Source organism: Pseudophryne corroboree, chromosome 6 (genome assembly GCF_028390025.1).
Source record: "Pseudophryne corroboree isolate aPseCor3 chromosome 6, aPseCor3.hap2, whole genome shotgun sequence".
Lineage (NCBI taxonomy): Eukaryota > Metazoa > Chordata > Amphibia > Anura > Myobatrachidae > Pseudophryne > Pseudophryne corroboree.
Window position 1 is genome coordinate 24,431,500 of NC_086449.1, and position 4,907 is coordinate 24,436,406.

Genomic DNA, 4,907 nt, shown 5'->3' on the forward strand with positions numbered 1-4,907 from the left:
ACCAGTGGTAGTGTCCTGTGCATCAGCCATCAGTCATTCCTGTGCCACACGTTGGGGTAAATTTACTAAGCTCCCGATTTTGACCGAGATGCCGTTTTTTCAGCAAAGTGTCATCTCGGTAATTTACTAAACACTAATCACGGCAGAGATGAGGGCATTCGTAATTTTTTGCAAGTCCAAGTAAAAAATTACGAATGAATACACCATCGGTCAAATTACGCCTGTTTAGATATGAATCTCGGTCATTTACTATCCATTCGTAATTGTAATTGCTGCCGTGAAAATGCATTCGCGGCCGCGAAAAATTACACATCGTAATTTTTTCCTAAAAAAAAACGCACCAGCATTTGAAAAGCGTGTTTACATGTGTACTCAATTATCCATTACTCACACCTGAATGTTTGGCCCTATAAAAGTGTTCCAGGCACATTTTGAACTTCTCTCACTCTGAAATGGCGGCTGTGGTGTGTGCCAATGATTTTTGGTTTGCTGTGGGATACCTTAGACTGCTCCATGAGACTTCCAGGAATCAGGCCCAGGTAAGTGAACATGGTCAACAGGTTGTCCAGGTACCGCGGAGGCTGCGCCAGCCTCGTTTTTTTAGAGGGCGTTTAAACTTAAATGCATTGTCCGATGATAGGGTCATACAGATGTTCCGCCTAAATAGAACCAACATTTTCCACCTGTATGACCTTGTCAAACTGGGCATAGACCCTGAGACAGCACGCTCTCGCTCTGTCTCAGGCCTACACAAACTCCTGGCTGTGTTACACTTTATGGCTACTGGGAGCTTCCAGGCTGTGGCAGGCGACGTCATTGGTATCTCACAGCCCACCTTTTCCAGATATTTGAATCAGGTGAGTCTAAAAATACATAGGCGGTTATGTCTAAGTGTTGCTTCTGTAAGTACAAACAACACAGTATTGTAGAGAATACCTAACATGACACTCACCTTAGCTTGTTTAATGTCCACTCAGGTTTTGGATGTGTTGGAGCCACACATTAATGCCTCAATCTGCTTCCCTACCGAGGAGTCGGAGTGGAGTGCTGTCAGGGTAGCTTTCTATGAGCTTGCTGGCATGCCCAATGTGCTGGGGGCCATAGATTGCACACACGTTCAGCTGAGATCACCTAAGGGCCGCCAATATATATATACTAATAGGCATCTGGCACAATCAACTAATGTCCAGGTGGTCTGTGATGCAAACATAAAAATTATGAGTGTTGTTGCAGGTTACCCTGGTGGCTGCCATGACTCCTTCATCCTCAGTCAGTCATCGCTCTTCGATAAATTTGAGGACGGACAAATGCCTGATGGCTGGCTGTTGGGTATGTTTAAAATGTTTTGTGTGTATGTCTTTTAACCACAAACTCGAGTTTTGATTAGGTGAAAGAATAATCTAACATATGTACTAATGTTGACTATATCTGTTTTTCAGGTGATGGGGGTTACGGCTGCTACTCTTGGCTCCTTACTCCATTGTCCCAACCTGATTCTCCTGCTGAACACAGTTACAATCATGCACATAAGGCTACGCGGAATGTGATAGAAAGATGTTTTGGTGTGCTGAAGTCACGGTTTCGGTGTCTGGATAAATCTGCAGGCCTTTTGTTGTATAGTCCCTCAAAGGTGACTAGAATTGTGTTCTGCTGCTGTTTTCTCCATAATCTGTGTTTAAACCAACATCTGGCACATGATGAGGGAGAAAGCAGTCAGCAAGCAGAGGAGTTAGACCCATCTGGTGACAGTGTGAGTACATATGTAGGGAGGCAGGTACGGCAAGAAGTGATCCTGCGCTATTTTTCAGGTCAGTTTTAGTAGGCTGTAATTATCCTTGACTAAACACTTTGCACTACTTTCTATTGTGTGTTTGGTAACTTACTGTTTGTTGTTTATAGTGGTGTGTACATTGTACTTAGTTTATGCTAAAAATACATTTTCAGTCATTACCCATGAAAAACATACATACATACAGAGCAGCTTCGACAATGTTTGAGACGGACACAGGAAGTTGTGTGTTTGTCAAATACAAATTTTTATTTTGCAAATCACATTGGGGTTATTTTTTCCGCTTGTGTGTGCTGGGTGCTGTGCTTTGTGCTGGCTCACTGGCACGTGCTCTGGAGGAACGCCGAACAGGGGAGGTTACTGGCGTTTGGATAGGGGTCGTGGTCCCCGAGCTGGAGGTTACTTGGTGAGCTCCCATCAATGTAATATTGCTGCTCAAATTATTAATGCTTGCAATCAGTTGAGTGTTGGTTGCAGTGTGGCTGGCTACAATCCGGGATAAGGACTCATTCACAACCTGGTTGTGCTGAGTGAGCTGAACGAGTGCCTGCTGATGGCGCTGTTGCTCATCTATGATGCGCGTTAAATGAGCAAGCATTTGGCTGTTGTCAGCCCTTATTTGCTCCATTGAGGTTGCCATTCGCCCTACTTGTACAATCAGTCTGCCCGAGTTGCGACTAATGCGCGGTAGATGATGGGGCAGACTGGCAAGGTGTTGTGTATGTGCGGTCAGGCTGGCATTGCTTTGGGCCTGTTGGCTTGTCCAACTGGCCCAAAAGTCATCTGGTATTTGGGTTGGGGGCGGAGCTTGTGCCAGTTGTGGACTGATGGAGGCTTGGGGGATATCCTGCAGCTGTATTGGCTGGCTTGGGTCAACAGGTGTAAGTTGCAGTGTGATGGTTGCCTGTTGGTCTTGTCCCTGCTGGTCCACGTCGGCCATCAAGCTGGGCTCTGTATGGGGTGGCCAACATGCAATGTTTATTTGTCAATTTGTTTAAAGGCTACTTCTACACATTACTACATTCATAATACTCCATTTGTATAGTTTTTGGCGTTGTTTTTCAAAACTTATAATGTTTTTTTTGTTCAAAAACATATATACCAACACAGGCGGCCACATAGACAGATTTGCATAATCCACACCTAACTACCTCCCCTCCACAGCATTACAGTGTTATATCACCTCCCCTGACCACGATATAGACTACTTACCTGGATAGTCCAGATGAGCGGAGCAAGTAAGCCATCTACATACTGGACAGGGGAGATGTGTGAACAATATAATGTTGTGGATGCTGTTTTTGTTTGGGAATTTTATTGGTATTTTATTTTAATGTGCACGTGTGTGGCCAAATTTTAAACAAATGTCTGTTATTTATTAAAAATGATGTTGGCGAGATCAACCACTAAGACCTTTTAAAAAAAAACATTTTCACCTTTAGCAATTGAAGACGTAACATCACATTGCTTGTTCTGGAAAACATGTAATCTCAAAACCAACTAACAACATATTAACTGTACTGTGTATATTATTGCCTATGTGTTTAATTTCTGTTTTTACTCACCAGATAACTGAGGTGATCGGGGCTCATCACTCTGCGAACTCGCCAATAGTGCCAGTGGTGGCTGGGGTGACACTGCCGAAATGCGTCGCCTGGGTGGGGATGATGGAGCCGCAGATTCCGTGCCAAGACGCCGTGTCTTACTTGGCCTCCTGGGTAAGTGGCCCGAGCCCTGTGACGGGCGCCTTACAGGAGGTCGGCTTCCAGAAGCAGAACCTATGTGAAAATATAAACATTAATATTTTGTACTTCTATGTGTTTTCAGAATATGTGACTACAGTGAAGTCTTACCTGCAATCCCAGCCTCATCCTGACTTGTCTGAGGCCTGTCTGGCCGGCTGGTCTGTGGGACTGTTGAAAAAGTGGACCAAACATTATTACCATGCTTTGTGTAAAAATTATAACTGCAAAGCCTTAGTGTACTGTAACCATCTATTAGGTATTGGATAAACAAATAATTTCTGATTAAGAGCTTCAAGCTTCATTATTTTGTGTTGTATATCCAAATGTACATGATGTTGCACACAATAAATCTGTTACATTTGAGAATTATGCCTCAGATATTGCAGAGATTGACTACTTGCAAATGTTTTAAAAATGTAATATTGGAATAATTGCACCGTTTTTCAGAAGTAAATAAATCAAAAAATATTTTTAAAATAAGCATACAACACAGATGTCCAAGCAATATCGCAAAAAATATTTTATAAAAAAAAAAAAGCAGCCATTGCACATGTTTTTGCGCAATATTAAATTTACCAAACAGCCAATGCAAGGTGAAAAAAGCAAATTCGAAACACAAACACACCTTAAGGGTGCATAGGCCTGAAATATGTGAAACACAATTTATGCATCCTTTACCCTTTAAAAATGACATTTACAACATTTAGAGGACATTTAAATAAAAATCTAACAAATCAAACTTACCATCCTGCGTGGGTCGGTCCGAATCCCGGACATGAGTAGCAGACACCACTTCGGCAGGAATCAATGCCCGCACAGGCTCCTCCCAGTCCCGATAGGTGGCCCGGAAAGGGGGGCCACCTCCGGTTTTTCGTGCAGATTTGGACTCTTTGGCCATCTTGGCCTTGACACGCCGCTTTATATCATAAAACCTCTTGCGGCACGTGTCCTCAGTCCGCCTCACCACACCCTCACTATTCACGGCAAGTATTACTTGCCCCCACAGGACAGACTTCCTGCGGGAGGACACCTTGCCAGCATCCTGACCAAACAATTGGCGATGGTGCTTCATCAGCTCACGCACCAAAGCCATGTTTTCAGCATAGCTGAACTTAATATTCCTGCCAGTCTTGGTAGTGGTGCGCGGCTGCGGAGCCACAACACCATCACTATCACTGGAAAATACAGCCACAGGCACCCCCTCCTCCTCCTCCTCCTCACTAACCTCCTCCCTCTCACTACCCCCCTCCACCTCACTACCAGCCTCCACCTCACTACCAGCCTCCACCTCACTACCAGCCTCCACCTCACTAACCTCCGCCACCACACTGACCTCTGAGTCTGACATGACAAACGACAAAAAACACTGAAAA

At 44.2% G+C, this 4,907-nt stretch overlaps 1 long non-coding RNA gene across 1 annotated transcript; it reads right to left on the reverse strand.

The window, feature by feature from the left end:
• Positions 1 to 2,062: 2,062 nt before the first annotated feature.
• LOC134934774 (uncharacterized) lies at positions 2,063 to 3,725 on the reverse strand. The gene is made up of 3 exons (XR_010179802.1): positions 3,643 to 3,725; positions 3,355 to 3,567; positions 2,063 to 2,740 (listed from the first exon to the last, which is right to left on the reverse strand). It is a non-coding gene; the product is annotated as an uncharacterized LOC134934774 (long non-coding RNA).
• Between the last annotated feature and the right edge of the window lie 1,182 nt (positions 3,726 to 4,907).